The following is a 19,771-nucleotide window of genomic DNA, read 5'->3' as shown; positions in this document are numbered from 1 at the left end:
TAGGAAAAAGGTTCAGTCCCCACACAGTTCCTGGGGAAACCATCCCTTTTTCCTTAATTTTATGTTTTCCCTCAAGTTCCACATCATGTTAAATTTCAAGGAAATTACTATATCTTAATTCAATTTGTTGTGGCACCTATAATAAATAGAACCTGTTTGCTTATTACTATAAATAAGGGGTGGCTAAAAAAATACTTCCAGTTTCTTGAATTTGTTGCAACATTAAGAAGTTATATTAATTTTCATGTGAAAAGAACCCATGTTCAGTTTGACTTTTTTTCTTTGTACTCGTACCATGCTACAGATTGTATTTCCAGCACCAAGTATTTGAAAATCATGAATTTGGCTTAACAGTCAAGAGATTAAAGGGAAAAGTATTGGGGGGTTTTTATTTGCCTTCTGGATCTTTTGTGAACTTTTCGTGTTCATCAGAATAATATTTTCTAGCTTTTTTCTACAACTGAGTGGATCTCGGAGTTTTAGGATGTCTGCATCTTTTCTTTTCCTTTTTTTAATTCATGGAAGCTAAAACTGTCAAGTATTCAACTAACTAAAGGATCTTGTAGCCAAATCTTGTAAGACTTCTGGCAAATTGTTCTTTCTAAGTAGTTGAGAAGTTATGTACACTGAAGTGGGTATCAGTGAAGAGTATATAACACAAAGACCATGAATGCCATCTAAGTGACAAAGGTCACTCCATTATTCTTGTGTTCAATTCACCCTACAAATGAAATATTTGTAATTAAAATTAGAAAAGTACAACACAATTCAGACTGTTCATATAAAGCATATTGTCTAAAACTATATCCAAAAATGTAGCACATGTATGTAATTTAGTGCATATGATGTAACTCATCTCCAGAAAAGTATGTCAATGCATTGGCTTTCTTTAAGAATACTCATTATAGAAAGTGTGTTGCCATGTTAGCATATGTTAACATATTAGGACATGTTAATACCCGATAAAAGACCCTGTTTGCCTTGATCTGCAGTCGAGAGTGGTAGAACATTTTAAAATTTGAAAGTGATAGAGATCCAACTTTAAGAATTATTCATTACGTTAGTTGATGTCATGAAAATCACTTCATCATTTTGAATTATTTCAGAGTGATTAGGATTCAGATTTGGCATGAATCAGGGACAGTGATTCAATTTGTTGATTCAGATCCCTGCCCCTGATTCGATTCAGCCGAATCTGAATCTGAAGATTCAATGCTGATTCAGAGAACCAGTGATTTGGACATAGACACAGCTTTTTTAAGTGTTATTTTTCTACATACCTTGAGGTACCAGGTGTGGCTCATGAACTCATGAATGCTGCAATGCTGGGGCAGATGGAGAATCCCACAGGAGCATGGTGGGGAGGTGGGGTGCATGCTTATTGGCAAACCCTGAAGTGGGTCAGAAGTACATCCAGTCCTTTTCTGCGGAGTGCACTGGAGGGCCCCCTAGCTCAGCGATCAGCCACAGGGGGACTGTGTGTGCAACCCCCAGACCCAGGAGGCACCAGTCGCTGAGCCAGTGAGGTGCGGGGTGGGACCCCCCAGCATGCTTCCCAGCAGGCCTGGAAGTGGACCAGAAGTGCTTCTGGTCCACTTTGGGGTCTGCTGCCAAGCACATAGGGGAGTCCCCTGCACTCCTGTGGGACACTCCACCCACCCCAGCATCACAGCATTGATGACCTGCCTGGTACCTTGAGGAATGTGGAAAAAACATTTAAAGCTGAATCTATATCTGAATCACTGAATCTTTCCAAATCTCTATGAATCTATTTGGAGGGTTCCAATTCGATTTGGAGAGATTAAAGGGTCTCCTGATTTGATTTGGATTCAGAGATTCAGCCACCAAATCAGACCAAATCTCTGCCAAATCAAATCAAGGACCGAAGCTAAGCAAAGCCCTGTCAGAGATCCTTTGTGTCAAAATACTCCATCCCCTTTACAGCAATCTCTTTAAAAGCTATTACACAATAGCTTTGTTTTCTTCTGAGCAGAATCAGGATATTATGAAATATAGTTCAGAGTCTTACATATGCATGCAATCTCTCCATGCCATTTAAAGCTGTAACATTGTTTTTTACGTCTGCATATTGTAGAGATAGCCAAAGAGTAACAATAGTTTTGCTTTGTTTTATTTTGCTAAAAAAATTAAAGTATGTTTCCCTTGAATTGGCAAACTAGAGTTTTGCTTTCAGTTATTCAAATAAATACACATTTTAAAAACTGTACCAGGCAACTTAAAGCACCTGGAGTTAAATGCACAATTTGGAAAAAAATAATATATTGGGTGGTACCATGTTATTTTGGTACCATTACTTCTGTACCCAGTTTTATTTAGATCAGTAAGGGAATATTGTGTCTGATTCTTGCTTTAACACTTTGAATGCATGGTTTAAAAAATTGGAAAGTGTTCCAAAAAAGAGAGATGAAATATTTGATGTTTGAAAAAATTGCTTTAAGTGTGGCACTAAAGAAGCCAAGAGCTTGCCAGGCTTTTTGTTAAGGTTGAAAATGGTGGAGGAAAAAAATCAAAATTATATACAGAATAGAAAATACAGTCACTGATTGCCCTTGGTGAGTTCACTAGAAAGACAGCTAGGAAGCACCTTCATCATGACCTGTATATGACTTTTATGGCACTGTGATTTATATGGACAGTCGAGCTGTGTGAGTGACTGACTTGAATTAATCCAGTACACAACAAAACAGTAATTAAACACAAAAAAACCAGAAGTCTATTCCATCTTTTTCAGTGAAACCAAAAGTTAAAAAAAAAACCCCGAAAAACCTCACTTAACAAGAAATTTCACTTACTTTGGAGATGTTCCCCCTTTTTTCATTTCACTGAAGTGAATTTATTAATGAAATGCCAATCTGAAAAAGGAGCATTTGTTTTAAAAAGTCAAAACATTATTTTTATTTAAAGTGAAAGAATTTAGTGGACTTCATACAAATTCACAAAATATCTATGTTGTTGGTGAAAATATCCTGACAAGAAAAAATTGACTTTGCTCTAATGGTGAGATGTTGACTGTGAGAAGGTTTTAACATAACAAATTAAAGGGGTAATGAGACCCAGTGATGGGAAACTGAAGCTTGACAAATTCAGACTAGAAATCTATGCAAAATTGTAATAAGAGAAAAACTTACTATGGATATGATGGATTCTCAAGACTAAGGCTAAGTACAGACAGTCAAAAAGCCTGAGGCTGAATCAATTCAATCGTCTCAGGTTAGTCTAAAATGTATAGATTGAACCGATAAACAAGTGAACAGACATTCACTTTTGATTCAGGAAATACAACCATGGCTTCAGTGGCCCAGGCCAGAAATTGGGGGGGTGCTAGACCACACCTCTCTGTCTGATGGAGCAGATATCTTGGGCCTATCTACCCTGTGGGGGTGGGTTGGGGAGTTGTGGGGGAGATGCGAAGCATCCTGGGATGCTGAGTGCAATGATGAGTGCTGTTAAGAAGTACAGCTTCTTTATAAAAGCAGATAGTGTTTATTACCTTAATGAAAGACTCTAGCAGTGCTTTTCAGACAACTCTTAACAACATCCAACAGCTCTGTCTTTTCTCAGTTGAACTCAGCCAGTTCTAGATAACAAAACAACATGTGCTCTCATTTAAGTTTCCAGTAACTTCTCTTAAAGAGACAGTGTACTATTTCCACATCTCCCCTTTTTAAAACTTTCTAACTATAGTACAAAATAGTTGTACCATAAAAATAAAACATTTTTTTATAAAGAAATTACATTATAATGCTAACATTAACTTTGTTCAATAAATCTTTGTGGTTCTTGGCATAGCCTGTTTGGTCTGCATGGTGCTGCTTCAGTTTTCTCAGTGACTGAAGCGGGTGTCTGTTCTTGTACTGCCTCTGTCGTCTCCTCTGAGCAACTTTCCTGAATCCGCTTGTGTGTAGTCTCCATCTGTGCACTACTTCTACCCTTCTCCTCTTGTTCAGGAATGTATTGCAAGTGTCTCCTTTTACACTGAAAAGATTGCCCATCCTGAGTCAATATGTTGTAAGATCATGAAGCAACTTCATGAAAACCCATGCTTTCTGTTCCCAGCTTTCACAATTATAAATACAAACTGCATCATTGGGCTTCAGTACTTACAATGACCATGACCCTCAGTTACAGTACAGTTTCTGTTTAGCTTTGTCCTTTTGCTCATACCTATGCAAGCTAGTGTCAGTCCTGTGATTTGTTACTGTCAGTCTGGGTAACCTAGTTCTGAATTTTCTTTTAAATAAAATCTCCACAGGTGACAGGCCGTGTGCTAGAGGAGCTGATCTGTCATTCAGAATTGCTAAATATGGACCACCACCTGAATCACTGGCTTTTTTTAATAATCTCAGGGACAATGATTCAATTTGTTGATTTGGATCACTGTCCCTGATTAGATTCAGCTGAATCCAAATCTGAAGATTCAATGCTAATTCAGAGAATCAGAGACTCGGACATAGACACAGTTTTAAATGTTTTTTTCTACATATCTTGAGGTACCAGCGTGGCTTGTGAATGCTGTGATGCTGGGGCATACGGAGCATCCCACAGGAGTGTGGGAGGGCTCTCCACAACCTCGGTGGTGAACCTGAAAGTGGGCCAGAAGTATTTCCGGTCCACTTCCAGATCTGCTTTGGAGTTCACTGGGGTGCCCCCTCCCTCCCAGCTCAGTGATTAAGCCACATGGGGGACCCCAGATTCCCCCCCCCCCCCACACCCAGACACAGGAGGCACCAGTTGCTGAGCTGGAGGGGCTGTGGGGGGCCCCCAGCATGCTCCCTGGTGGACCCAGAAATGGACCAGAAGTGCTTCTGGTCCACTTCCAGGTCTGCTGCCGAGCAGCAAAGGCTCAGTATAATCTACTGTGCAATCATATCAGCCAATAAAGCAACTTCAGGACAATGAGAAAAATAATCTAACATCAACAGATAATCTTTGCCAGCTATTGTAAACAAATCAATTCCCACTTTGTACCATGCCTCTTGAATATCATTGCCTATCCACATTGTTTCCTTCTTATTCTTAGGCTGGTATTTCTGGCATGTGTCACATTTTCTGACTATTCATGAGTGTCCAATATAAAACCTCTCTGGCCCTCCTTTTCCATTGCTGAATGCGCAGATATGACCCTCATGTATTCTTTTAATCATATCTGTTCATAGTGCTTTAGGTACTACCATCCTGTGACGCTTGAACAAAACACCATCAATCACTGAGAGCTCTGCTTTAAACTGTGTAACCACTGGGTCTCAAGTAACTGGTCATGTGCTACCTTGGCTTGTGCACAGAGGGGTGTTCTCCCTGTAGCCTCCCCGACAAACGCCATGCTGGTGTTCCCACCACAGGAAGCTTTCCCCTATCTCACCTGCCACGACTTGAATGTTTCCTAGTGGTGGGGAAGTGGCTACCTGAGGTCTTCCATGGTGCGGGGTCCCGGTGGTCACTAGCGGGGTTCCCCATCCTCACACCACCTCGATGAGTTGTTCAGAGCTCGTGACCCTGTGCCTCTTCCTCTGTTACCGTAGCGCCTCATGATTTAACACCCCTCTTCGGATAGCAGCTTCTGAGACCGATGTGCTTAATCTGTCTTCTGTTGTGTTTGTCAGCCTTACTCGCGGGGCTTGTGCTATCCTAGGAGAAGCTTTGCCCTGACCTCAGCTCGACGGGCCGTCTAATGAATTTTGCACCACCTCTGCCACTCCTTGACCCCTTTTCTCCTCCTCAACCACTTCACTCGGGGAAACTCAAAAGAACCGTTCAACAGAAAGAACAGAACAAAAAACAACTCCCTTCCCAGGCCTCTTACCTCATAGACCTTGGGTGCCAAGCTCCCTACAACTTGGCTAGGAGTGAACCCCTACTCAGGTTTTCTTTTCTCTTTTCTCCTCCTTCCCTTGACTCTACAGCCCTGGGCTACCTTGTTCCTCTGCCCGCTGTAGTGTTCCTGTTTGGAGACTGCTCTGCTCTCCTGTAGGTGGCTGGATCTCCCTCTCACCCTGGATGGACCCCTGAGTGCTCTGCCATCTCTCTGGCTGCCTCCATTGTGGCTCGCTCTCCGGGTAAGGCTCCTCCTCTTTCCTCCAACCCACTCTACTCCCATCTGTGATGGTAACTCCTGTGTGGCGTCCACTGTTCCCCCTGCTGTTGGAGCTTCTGACGGCATCCAGAGCTGCTTCCCTCTCACCTCCAGCACTAGTAGCTTGTTCACGAACTTTGAAGGTGTGGCAGACGTCAGGAGCCTCCTTTGGCTCCTTGTTCACGGCTTTTTCTTCCTGGAGATAACCCTGGAAGGGGCCTGGCATCCCCGCACTCCCTGGGTCCTTCCTCTCTCTCCCATTCCCTCATCCATCTGTTTCTTTTATCCCTGCCATACGGGGCTCCCTTGTATGTCACTGGCCAGCCTCAGCTGAATAAAGGCGTGGCTAATGAGCTGTGCGGGCTTTTCCTTTGATTCCTGTTGCATTGCATCTCCTGTTAAAGGTGAGTAGTTTTTCCTTATTTTTCTCTCCCTGTGTGTTTGTTTTTCTCTCCTGGGACAAACTGAAAATATGGACCTGTTATATAATGACCAGGCCATCCAATGGTGATGGCTTTGATAAACTTTTGCAGTGTGCCATCCTGTGATGTAGCCTCTACAAAGTTTTGCCACATCTCCTCTGATACTGGGTAATATATTTTTTAATCACATTGGCATGCACAACATCATATTTTATTTCAGCATCATCAACAGTGTTGTCAACTGCCCTAGACAAAGTATCTGCAATCACTAGTTTTTTTGCCTGTCTCAAAGTATAATCTCAAACCATACAATTGTAACTAAAAAAAAGTATCTGTAGTTTGGGAGGTATATTAGCTAACCCCTTTCTTACAATGGTGACCAGAGGTTTGTGGTCAGTTTCTACCACAACTGGTCTTCCATATACAAAAGCATGAATTTTTTTGCATTCATGCACCAGAGCTAAAGCCTCCTTCTCTATCTGTACATATAGGCATTTTGTTTCTGTGAGGGCTCTGAATGCATATGGCACTGAGCTCCAGTGGTCACCATACTTTTGCAATAGGGTCACCCCTGTGCCTTCTTTAGAAGCATCTGTGGACAAATTGATTTATCTTTTACTGTCAAAACACCTAAGGACTGGATCTGTTTCAAAATATTTTTTTAACTTTGCAAATTTTGTTCATGTTGGCATCCCATGTCCACTGAGTATCCTTTTTTTAGTAGTACTTTCAGTTTGCTGGTGGTTTTCTGGGAATGGTCTACATGGGTGACCATTCCCAGGAACCTTTGTACCCCTTTCTTATCTTATGGGGCTGGCATGTTTGATATTGCCCTTATTCTCTCAGGATCTATTTGCACCCCATTCTCTTTTATTTGTACCCCCTAGTAGGTGATTTCTTTAACTCTAAATTTGAATTTCTGCTTATTAAGTTTCAGCCCTGCCACCCTTGCCCTATTGAGGGCTGTCTGTAACCTCAAATTATGTTCTGCTTTTTTTTACCCCATACAATGATGTATCAAGTTATACATTGATGGCCTGCTACTCCAGCAAAGATTTGCTGCACTTTCCTGTGATAGGTTTTAGGTGCTAATTTGAAGCCAAATGGGAGCCTGCAAAAGCAATATCTCCCAAACGGCATATTAATATGCATAGCCTTGAGCTTTTTTCATCTAGAGGAACCTGCCAAAATCCCAAGGTTGTGTTCAGAATTGAAAAATATTTAGCACCAGCCATTTCACTAAATATTTCCTCACTTGTAGGCAATAAAAAGTGTTCTCTTTTTACATATTTATTGAACTCTTTTGGATATAAGCATAATTGCAGTATCCCATCTTCTTTTCCATAATTACTAATGAATGTACCCATTCAATAGGTTCTTCTACTTCATCAATTATTTTCAATGCCACCAATCGGTTCAGCTGTTCTTTTAGTCTCCTTTTGATGGCTAGAGGAACCTTTCTTGGGGCATGAATGACTGCATAATTGGTTTCCGCCAACTCAGTTTTATATTCCATTTTCAACTTACCAATGCCTACAAAAACATCAGAATATTGGTCTTCTATAAATGTGTCCTTAGCCTTTGTTACCATATATATTTTCTTAATTAAATCCAAATTCTGGCAGGTTTTTAGCAGCACTTTTTTGCCATAGTATTTCCTATGGCTATTACAAAATTTACTAGTTCAATTTGAACCTTAACATTTACCTCTTGTTCACAGACTCCTTTGGTTGGAACCATCTAGCCATTGTAAGCTCTTAGTTTTTACATTTTTTACCCTTGATCTAGTTTGTTTTTTGTTTTAACTTATTAAGAATTAGTTCTTTACCAGTGCATTTGTGTCCATTTTGTAGTTAATAATCCTTCCATTAGTTTCCAGTGCAACAGTTCAATCCTCTCCTGTCTCTGCAGCCACGGTCCCCGCATATAATTCCTCCTCAGTGCTTTCGTCAGTGTTGTCCCGATATACTGCATTAGTTTGCATGCTTTAACAACTTCTCTGTGTTTGCTGCTCCTGGTTGCAGACTCTGGTAAATTGGTTATATCCCTTTCATTCATTACACTGTTTTCCTAGTGCAGGGCATTGACTGTATGGGGTGCTTGATTCCACATTTCTTGGAATTTGTTGCTCTTTTACCTGTAACCTCATTCCTTGACTATCTATGAATATCCTTGCTCTCCTTGCTTGCTTTCTGCTTTCTCCTTGATTGTCCTTTTGCTTAATGTTTATTTTCTGTACTGTAGCTGAATTTCTTTCCATTATTTGTAGACTATGGTCAGAAGATCTGGCACTGATTCGGAGGCATTTGTTGATTTGGTCATAGACTATAATGGGGAATCACTGAAGTACCTATAACTTTGTCATTTTTGGAATATTTGGATGAAAACAGCAGTGCTGTGCTAGCCCCTTCTGAAGGCATGAGGCCTGCCAAGTTTCAAGGAGATAGGTGTGGGGGTTTCTGGGAAACTGTACCTCAAACTGTTCAAAGCAAAACTTGTGTTGTGTATGTGTGTGTAGGCAGAGCAGGATGAAACCAGAAGGGATGGTAGCCTGTAACAGGGAGCCTTCCTGTTGCTGGTTAGAGCTCTGCCCACCCACCTATTTCTGGGCCAGCTGCCTGCCTCTCTTTTCCTGCCACACCTTGATGGAAAACTGATTCAACCCAGGCAGGAGGTTGCCCATTTAGATATCTTGGGGTGAAATCCATTCCACAGCTCTGTACCTTCTCTTACACTGAGGCCCATGCCTTGCAGGTTACATCCTTCATCCCCTCCAGCTGTAGTCCCCTCTCTGGGACCTTTGGTTTACCCTTAGGTCCTGGCCCCACCTTCAGGCCAGTCAGAATCCCAAGCCACTTGTTCTAGGCATTCCTTTGCAGTGGGCCTCTGGCCCTTTGACCCCCCCCCCCCTTTTGGGTCCTGGTCCCAGCATAGACCAGTTATGGGTACCTATGATATCACTTATAACACCAACTGAATAGCTGGAGAAATGTATCTTAGCAAGCTTTTGGGTTTAAAAAACCTTTGTCAGGCTGAGGAAGCATCTGCAGTTGGTGTGTGTGCACTCTTCCTGGATGGAATGAATAGTAAAGAAGCCAGAGGCTGGCATGCAATGCAGGCAAGAAAGCCAGTCAGTGAAGATATAAATTGGGGCATCAGGGGATGAGAGACAAGCTTGGGGGAGGGTGTGCGGGGGGGGGGGAGACAGGGATGTAGCAGGTAAAAGTGGAGAGGTACCTGGGGAGTCAGATGTTGGGCAAGTTATAGTGTCATAAATCTAATGTCTATATTGAATCCATGAGTTTCTGTATCTAGGAGGTTAATGAAGTGAAGTTCATATGCTATCGATTTGGAGGCTCCAAATCAATTGGAACAGGATTTTTTGTCTGAACCAATTTGGTTCAGATTTGGTGATTCAGCCTCTAAATGGGGCCAAAGCTTCTCCAAATCGAATCAGTGACGTAAGCTTTGCATACCCCTAGCAAGTAATTTCTGCTGCATGGTACACTCTCACTGCTTTGTCTAAAGTCAAATTCACATCCTCCAGAGATTTTTTTTTTTCCCCTGTATTTTCAAATCTCCGATGCCTATTACAATCTGATCCCATATGATAGATTTATTTAGCTGTCTGAAGTTGCATTCCTGGCTCATCAGCTTCAGGAACTCCTCAAAGGATTCACCCTGTTTTTGGAGTCTTTTGAAAAACTTCTCTCTCTCAAATGTCTCACTTATTTTTAGTATGAAGTATTCTGCCAACTTCTTTAACACAGTTGCTTTTCCTTTTATCCTGGTTCAGCTGCATGCTATTAAAGACATCAACAGCCTCAGGTTCAACTACATTCAGGAATATGGCTATTTTTGGCTCATCTTCTGTTGCTGCATACCTTGTTGCTTCCATGTATATGTTAAAACTTTGTTTACATGATTCAGCAGCTTTACCTGAGAGATTTAGCTCCTTGGGGGTTTTCAGATACTCCATCTCTTCAGCAGTTTCTTATCTTCCTCTTCTCTTTCCTTGCACCCCACTCCTAGAACCATGTAATGATGAGTGCTATTAAGAAGTACACCTTCTTTATAAAAGCAAATATTGTTTATTATCTTCGTGAAAGACTCTAGCAAAGTTTTACAGACAACTCTTTACAACAACCAACAGCTCTGTTTGTTCTCAACTGATCTTAGCCACTTCTAGATAACAAAACATGTGCTCTCATTTCAACTTCCAGTAACTTCCCTTAAAGAGACAATGTAATATTCCCACACTTCAGGACTGTGAGTTGACTTGAATCTGGAGGGAATCTGGGACAGCAGATTAATAAACCGATCTAACCCTAATCAGTTAAGTCTAATACTACATCCATCCAGGTTTATCTTAAACCTATTTTGACCATTTTGAAAGTAGTTTATGTGTACTGAAATTCTGTTATGTTGTAGATTTGAAGTGGTTTCTTATCAAGGCAGTGGCCTTTTTAACAATCACATTCAATATATGGAATAAATATAAAATGATTCTGCTTACATTAGGTATGTGGGAAGGGGAAAGAAGTACTTTTCCAAAAAAATCAAACAAAAAAAGTGAAAGCCTGTGTATGCAAGCCTTTTAGATACGTTTTAGGAGCTTTCACTCCCTGAACAAATCTATTAATGAAACTAGCAGTCTAAAATTAAAAGAACACAAATCCAGTGTTTTGACCAATAGGAATCTTGACAAGAAACTTACAGATGTTCAAAAGAGGGTTTTTTTAACCTGTTCACTGACAGCTTCTTGTGTTCTGTTCATCAAAAACTTCACCTTTAATCAATTGGACTTTTCAAATATTTAAGCACATGATTTGACTCCTTAGCTATTTTGCTGGATCAGGGGGGTTTAAGTTTGCAAGAATATTCACAAAAGTCTTCATCTCAAATGTGTAGACTTCAATACAGATTGCATCTGACTTGAATAGCTGATTACAGTATTTACCCACGAAAGCTACTTCAAATATTTTGAGAGGATTAGAGCCATGCCCTGAAGTAACCTCTCAGGGACCTGTATCTGTGAAGCCTTATACTTCTTATCATTTCTTTTTACGTTTTCATATTTCTTTATTTATTGTATTTAGTATTACTTGTCGTTTGCATTCAGAGCAAACATATATGTATCTTTACTGTTGTGCTGACACGAAGGTGTCAGATAGCACAACATACTGAGGCCACTACCATGGAACTTCTACTATTTAAAAATGTGCAATTATTTTTCACAGTATAGGACAATAGAAATAAATCGTTTTGACTCCGGGAACTTTTGAAACCAGAACTTACATTATAAAGATAAAATTATACCTCTGTTAATCCAAAACTAAGCAGAGGGGGAAGGAATAGGAGTGGTGTAAGAATGTTTGAGTGTTTTTTCACATATATTTTCAGAAAGATTACAACAGACATTTCTACAGCATTAATTTATGCAGCTCTGAAACAGATTTTAGATTAAAACTTTGAAGTGCATGATATAAAGATCTGAACCATTGAAAACTCTGGGTTTTGTTGTTTTGTGCTCTTCAACATCATGCAAGATTTTTTTTATTTTAATCGGGTTTTCATTTTTTTAACATACAAGAAGAAAAAACTTTGTTGTAAAGATTTATGTACTATGTCACAGTATTCTTATAGAGTGCTGTTTTCTTAAGATTTGTTCTTTTATGAAAACATTTTTCTTTCACTCACCATCAAAGATACCTCTCCTATTTTGCAAGCAAGGGATTTTTCCTTTAAAATAGGAGTCACTAACATTTCAAAAGAATAATACAGCCTCAAATATTACCCAGTTTTACAGTCCTGTCAAAAATACAAGGTATAATATTCCAAAGTATAAGGAGAATGGAAGGGAAAATAAAATTAATTTAAAATATTTAGAACTTCCCAAAATAAACTATTTTTAGTCTTTTCCTTCATAAAAGCAATGCTTCTGTATTACTATAGTCCTTTTAGAACAGGAATATGTAAATATATTTAATGTTGATTAACATGCTCATGACCACTTTCTGTTCTCACTTTGAACACAAATTCAATGCTCGTCGAGACTAGTGTATGTGATCTTGTGAAACATTCTAGTTTTGACAACTCAACATTAAAAAGAAAAAGTCAATTCCTGATAAGTACCAGGAATTTGGTCCCACTAACAGATAATCCTTAGTGTCTTCTTATGGTAAGTGTATGTTCTGCCTGTATTAGCAATTATTCTGAATCCAAATTAGGAGACTTTAATATATAGCATATTTGGTCCTATAAATACTAAGTCTCCTTTGAAGATTACCCAGCATGAAATGCAACCTGTCAAAATTCAGACTTTAAAAGCCTTTGGGCAAGGATTTGTTTCCTGTATTTCTGAAAAGTCCAATTCATAGCTCTGACACTGTATAATCATTCTAATAAAGTCATGATGCTAGCAAATTAAGGCAATTTCCTTGAGTTGGGTCTGGGTCTCCACATAAAAAAAATGACAATACTACATACCTAATAGAAGTACACTATTAAAGTAGAATAAACCTGAACTCTCTTCTGTCCTCTGTTATTACTACTAAAATGTGAAGGTGTTAATCATGTCCTGCTTATTTTTATTAGAATAATACAGAACTATAACTGGTGGCCTGTCGGTAACATGAAGAGTTAATTTGCATGTGGCTCTCCTGGGCCCCAGGTTTGGGTGCCATTCTTGCCATCATTCTCCTGCTATTACTGGCAGTGTCCCCAGGCTCCCTATCCTTTTCCCACCCCTGGGGCATGCAGCTCCTGCTAGTTCAGAAGTTGGATGTTATTGTAGTAATGTACTACATTAAGCCTGACAGCTTCTATCTCTTTAATTTAGATTATCACAAGCTAAACTAAGTGGGCTCTGGAGAAAACTTGGATGCAATACAGGAAGGGACATCCCAGGGCACTAAGTCTAGTCTCCTACCTTCATAGGCAACCATTTGTTCAAAAGACCCCATGAGAACTTCCATTCTAGACTTCTGATCATTCTGTTCATTTCAGGAAGCTTTGGAACCAAGCCTCTGAAAATATATTAAGTTGTTCTTGGTCTTCATGATAAAATGAGACAAGTCAAAATAGCAGATCAGCCAGGTATTAAAGTATGATGAAAGCAACTGCATGGAGAAAAAAACACCTCTTTATCATTTAGAAGAAACCCAATTGTTTTCTCATGAGAACATTATTTTTTTCTAGAAATGTAGCATTTTCTAGAAAATGGCTGGAATGAACTTGGCCTGCTGCTAAAATGACAGTTGAGCTTCTGGGAAAAGGCAGTTTTCAAACTGTAACTTTTCTGCTCTGCCTCTTCACCCCATTCTACTTTCTATCATCCCCTTTATTATCTTTTCCTCCCTGACAAATTAGTCCCTAGCCCCTTTAACAGAATAGATGCAACAAAATTTTGATGTGTTATACAATACCAAAGACTCAGCTTTTCACTCTTGGAAATTAGTGCACCACTCTTGACATAATCTTAAAAGGACCATCTCGCTAATCAAATTGTGACTTTGAACAACAGGTTATCATAACAGCCAGACTACACTCTCAATTATGAATGCATAAAGAAAAGATGGTCTGACACTGGAAATATTTATCTATCCTCTCCCCTTTTGCATGTTTGTTTTGTAGTGTTTGCCACATTTATAGCTTTTTATTGAATGGGAATACTATTGTCATAGTTTATGTGGTTGTTACTGGGCAAGGTTAGCAAAGTGTTGAAGGAAGAATTTTAGATAGAAACCTGTTTGGACAGGCCATTAAACATGAACAACAGCCACTGAGCGGAGCATCATCAAACATCAAAGCTCCAAGCCATTTATTGGTTCTCTTCTCTTTCAATTCTTTCTTTGTTTCAGTCCATTTCAAGATTTATCTAAATATTTTCCTGTAGTTTTGTTAAAATAGTGAAACCCCCTTCAATAGATTTCAATGGTTCCCATTTTATTAGCTTAATTTGGTTAGATTAAGCTAAATTCATGTAAACCAGTTCTTTAATTAAATTAGGGTGCATGAAGATCTGCAGGAAGCTGTTCCCATGTGCTGTAATTACAGTGCGTCAGAGCAGACTCGATTAATTGAGTCTGCTGCAGTATGCTAATTAGCGTGCTCCAACCAGCTTTCACATCTCACTTCAAAATGATGGTGGGGGAACTTTAATTAAAGCTTGTTTTATGAGCTTTAGTTAAAATGCCCCCACTGCCATTTTAAAGCATGGGGACACTGATACACAAGATGCTGCAGGTGCTTTAATTAAAGCTGCTCTCTTCCTCTTTGATCTGTGTTTATACAGAGCCTAGCACAATGAAGTTGCAGTCTATGATAATTTGTTTTTTAAATCAATTTTGAAAAAAAAAAAATAAAGCAAACTAAACCTGTGCATAGACAAGTGTGACAGGGGGCCTCCTGGGGCTGAACTCTGTGGCCTGCCCGCCTGTCACCGTGACAGGGGCCTACTCAGGGCCGAGCTCTTCGTGGCCCGCCCACCTGTCTCTGGGCAACTGCCCGCTTATCTCGCCCGCCACGCCTTTGATGTTAATTGATTCATATATCGATGTCAATTAAGCAGGAGGCTGCCCATTTTAGTGCCCTGATGCCAGGGGCGCTCTGCGGCTCCGACCTCCCCTAATACTGCAGCCCAAGCCTCACAGTTGGCATCATGGTGTTCCTAATCACCGGCCCCCATACTGGGCCCCAGAATCGTCCTAACAGGACCCCTCTCTAATCCTTCCTATCAGGCAGCCACTCCGCTGTCATCCGGGCTACCTAGCCCCCCCAAAGCCATGTTCCCCTCTCGGGTGTGGTTCCCCCGGAACCTTCGGCTACCTGGCCCTGGCCCACCTCCAGGCCAGTCGGGACCCCAGGCCCCTGGCTCTTGGGCGTCCCTCGCAGTGGGCCCCCAGCCCTTTTGACTACCATAGTCCTGGCCCCAGCTTGGGCCAGTTGAGGGTACTCTCCCCTTCAGGCTGGGTCTCTCTAGCTGCTCACTCTGTCACTGGGCCTCACTGTGCCACTACTCCCCGTCCTCTCGGGGGGAACCGCAGCACCACGCCCACATCACTCTCACTCTCAGGGTCCGCCCTCTCTGGGCCCCTCAAAACACTGGCCCATCTGGGCCCCCAACAAACACATGGGTAACCCACCCAGTGGTGGTGGGAGCTAGGGGTTAAGGCACCCCGACCCACCTTTCACCGGGGTGATAACTGGCCTGGTATTTCCTGGGGGCTCCCGCAACACTGAGAGCCCCACCAGACCACCCACTCCCGGCAGGGTGCAGTTTCAGGTCATGCCCAGGACCAGGAGCCTCCTGCCAACCCCTTGCAGCTCCCCCTTACCTCCGGGTCGTTCACAGCAGCCCTACAGCCAGGCAATGTTGCTGCCTGGCCTCCTGCAGCCAAACTGCCTTGTTTATATAAGCAGCCTAAGCCTCAAAATGGCTGCCCTAATCAGGCACCTGGAGGCTGCCAGCTCCAGGCCCTTAAAGTGGCAGAGACACCCTGTGCTCTGCCACAACAAGATATAATAATTTGTTACGGAAAAGAAATATAGTCGCTCTATGTTCTTGTATGTATAGTGCCTAGCTTTCTTCTCTATAATTACACCCACATCAATACATAACTTCAGCAATGCCTAGATCTAATTCTATTGAACAACGGTGTCCCTATGATGAAGCCAGCACTTTAATATTGCATCTTGATCAGAACTGGGGCCTACTGCAAAAAAAATTAAGTTTGATTTGAAGAATGATATAAGTAGATAAAGAAACTGAAACTTCACCTTTCCCAAAAAATCAGTACTGCATTTGTAATTTTCCTGCTTGAACAGTTTTAGGTCTCAGGGCACCAATAATAGAAGAATAAATAAAGGAAACTATTTAAGCAATTATTGAAAAAGTATTAGTGGTAAAATTAAGTAGAACTATGTGCTTCAGTACCTACTTGATTGTTTTGCTCTTATAGCAGTCTGACTGACCAAGATAACCAAATCTGTGCAGTATGTTTCCTAAAGACTGAATATAGGTAAATCACTTTCTTATAACCATTAATGAAGCACTTATAAGAGCAATGTCCCTAAAGATTGTTTCTAAGAGGACCATCAGAAATTAAATAAGACCAGCTCATTAGGTGGAAAGAACAGCAGCTTTGTACAGACCCCATAGTGAATTTCCTCTTATACTTCATAACAGTATATGATAGAAGAGAGTCAATTCAATTACATTCCTTTATTCTTTCAAATGCTGGTATGTGCATGTATATGAATATATTTCATTAACCAGCTATTAGAAGTCTGATGTTTAGAATTGTGCCCCAAATTTTAAACTGGAAATAAAATAAAGGCTTGGAGAACGTATTATGCAATTCTGAAAATATTCAGGAATATAGGATTCAACATTTTCTTTAAAGAAGCAAAATATGATGTTTGAGTCTAACAAAGGTTTTAAGTCAATCAAAAAAAATGACCCAACGTAATTAATTTGTTTTGAAATATCTTTTTTTAGACCACCTGTATAGTTGGAAGAACTGTTAAACAAGCTTTTCAGAATCAAGCACTCTTCCTCAGGTCAGGGAGAGGAAGAAGCAGGATGAGCTAAATACCAGAGAAAAGACTTCATAGAAATGGAAGCAGTCTGCTAGGAAGGATGGATGAGGGCTATAAACTAGGAGTGAACATGTATTATCAGGAGCCTTTATATGATAAAGTAAGTGTAGTAGCATGTTCAGTCTAGTTAGTGGCAGAGCAAAATCATTCAAGAAGGGGTAACTTCTTATTGAAAATTACAGCTCCTTAAAAAGCATTTATTGGCAGACATTCAATCAATTGGCACCATCATTCTTTAAAGATCATGGTGTATGTATTCACAAGAGAAGGCTGAGGGGGGACCTTGTGGCCGTCTATAAACTCACTAGGGGGGACCAGAAGGGTTTGGGGGAGACCTTGTTTCCCCTAGCGCCCCCCCGGGATAACAAGGAATAACAGCTACAAGTTGTTGGAAAGTAGGTTCAGATTAGACTTCCATAAGAACTACTTCACAGTTAGGGCGGCTAGGATCTGGAACCAACTTCCAAGGGAAGTGGTGCTGGCTCCTACCCTGGGGGTCTTTAAGAAGCGGCTCGATGCCTACCTCGCCGGGGTCATTTGAGCTCAGTTTTCCTCTTGCCCAGGCAGAGGGTCGGACTTGAAGATTTACAAGGTCCCTTCCGACCCTACTTCTATGATTCTATGTGCCAATGAGCTCTTTGATGGCTGCTGAGTCCGATGTGCAAGCAACAGTCCTTCCCACAGGTAGGGCACACCCATGCACTAGTAATGCTCTGAATCTGAGCAGCAGATTTTTTCCTCCTTGGATGCTAGTTATCACAAAACTTAATCCAGTCTGTCCTGCAGTGCCTCTCTGCACCTGCAAGCTGACTCAGTCAACCAGAGCAGCATTTTGCACTCCGTTCCCAGTCATCCACAGAAACTTCAAAGGATGCCAAGTCATCTTTACAAGCATCCCAAAACCTGCACAGCAGTTTGCCTCTTTGTCTAAATGCTTTGCAAGCTTCAGAGTACAGCACATTCTTCAGGATTCTGTGATCCAGCATTTTCTTAACATGACCAAGCCACCTGAGTCTTTCCATACTAATCAACATTCCCATGAATGACACATCAGCATGATTTATTATTTCCACATTTGCTACCCTATCTTGCCCTCTTCTTCAAAGAATTTAACATAGGCATCTGATATGAAGCTATTCAGTCTTTTGGTCTGTTTGGTGTACATCCATGTTTCTGAGCCATATAGAAGAGTAAATAAAGCATATCTCATACATTTGGATTATCATTTTAGTTGACAGTTTGTTTGTTGCCCTGTGGGGTCAGGCCAACTCTGAGGATCTCAATATTGCACTGTTAGACTGGAGGGTGTGATGCAATTGCACATATACAAACACACAAATCATTTGGGTGCATAAACATGCACACTACCAGCTCAGGCACATACACATACAAACCAGTCTAGGCATATGCATAGCTATTACCAATTCAAGCACATACATTATACACCCCAGAAGTTAGACACAGATCACTAATTCATATATCATGCACACAACGCCTCTCTCTCTCTCTCTCTCTCTCTCTCTCTAGCAACTCAGATACACACACGTTTAAAATAACTAGTTTAGGTTCATGCACACCTATCACCAGTTTAAGCCCATACATGCTACACACACCAAATTTAGACAGAATCAGTTACCAGTTGCCAACACCTGCACATCCAATACACATACGTGGATTACTAATTTATATACCTACCACACACACACACACAATGATATCTATATATGTGTATATATGTGTATTCACTAATTCACACACACACCACCCTCCTACACATACACAAAAGTGAGTTCCTAAGTTGGGTATTGTGAAATGTATGTATGTATGTATGTATGTATGTGCTTGGTGTGCTTGTGAAACCTGGGGAAAGGTTGAGGTAAGAAAGTAGAAGTGTAGGGAATGGAAGTCACTGGAACTGGGCTTAGAACTGGTAGACTAGAGGGGGCTGGGCTGAAGAACTGAGGCTTGGGGGTAACTTTAGGTTAATTCTTCTTAATTGATTAAAAAACAAAGCCTGCAGGACAGGGGAGCGATGCCAGCACAGAGGCTGTGACTGGAGCCAGAGCTATGGGGGAGCTGAAAAGGTAGGTGGGGAGAGGGAAAATGGGGCTAAGGGAAAGTGGGGGTGTTAAAGAGCAGCTCTGGGTGTGGGAAGCCAGAGGATGGCTCCGGGGCAGCTAGAGAAGTTGCAGGGAGTGGCAGTAGGTGTTGGGAGCTGGAGAAAGGTTCCCGCTGCTGGAGAAAATTGCAGGACAGGGACAAGGAGCTGGGAAGCTGCAGGGAAGGGGGGGGTGACTACAGAAGGTGGGGGGGAACCCTGAAAACAGAGAGACAGACAGCAGAAAATCGCAGGAAAAGCAGCAGGGGAGACTAAAAGGCAGCAGGGGCAGTGGGAAAGCCAAGAAAGACAGCAGAAAGTCACAGGGAAAAGGCAGTAGGAATTGAGAGGAGATCAGTAAACTAGTGAAGAGTGGTGGGGGCTGGAGCTGAGAGAGAGAGAGAATGAGGCTGGAATTTAAGATAAGGAAGGAACTGGGATTCAGTAAAACATGAACCAGCTCGGGTTTGCAAATGACAGTGGTTTTATTGAACATGAGAAACAGTGACACAATGTCTTATTGGTTCCCACACCCACACACAATGGCAGCAGGGGTTA

The 19,771-nt window shown here is 41.3% G+C and overlaps 1 long non-coding RNA gene across 1 annotated transcript; it reads right to left on the bottom strand.

The window, feature by feature from the left end:
• Positions 1-262: 262 nt before the first annotated feature.
• Positions 263-16,010, bottom strand: LOC132248354 (uncharacterized). Its single transcript, XR_009459534.1, has 5 exons — positions 15,852-16,010; positions 10,453-10,541; positions 3,512-3,598; positions 2,814-2,873; positions 263-721 (listed from the first exon to the last, which is right to left on the bottom strand). It is a non-coding gene; the product is annotated as an uncharacterized LOC132248354 (long non-coding RNA).
• Positions 16,011-19,771: the final 3,761 nt, after the last annotated feature.

This window comes from Alligator mississippiensis, chromosome 2 (assembly GCF_030867095.1).
Source record: "Alligator mississippiensis isolate rAllMis1 chromosome 2, rAllMis1, whole genome shotgun sequence".
Classification (NCBI taxonomy): Eukaryota; Metazoa; Chordata; order Crocodylia; family Alligatoridae; genus Alligator; species Alligator mississippiensis.
Note: the sequence above shows the minus strand (reverse complement) of the source record. Positions and strands in the feature narration are given on the sequence as shown.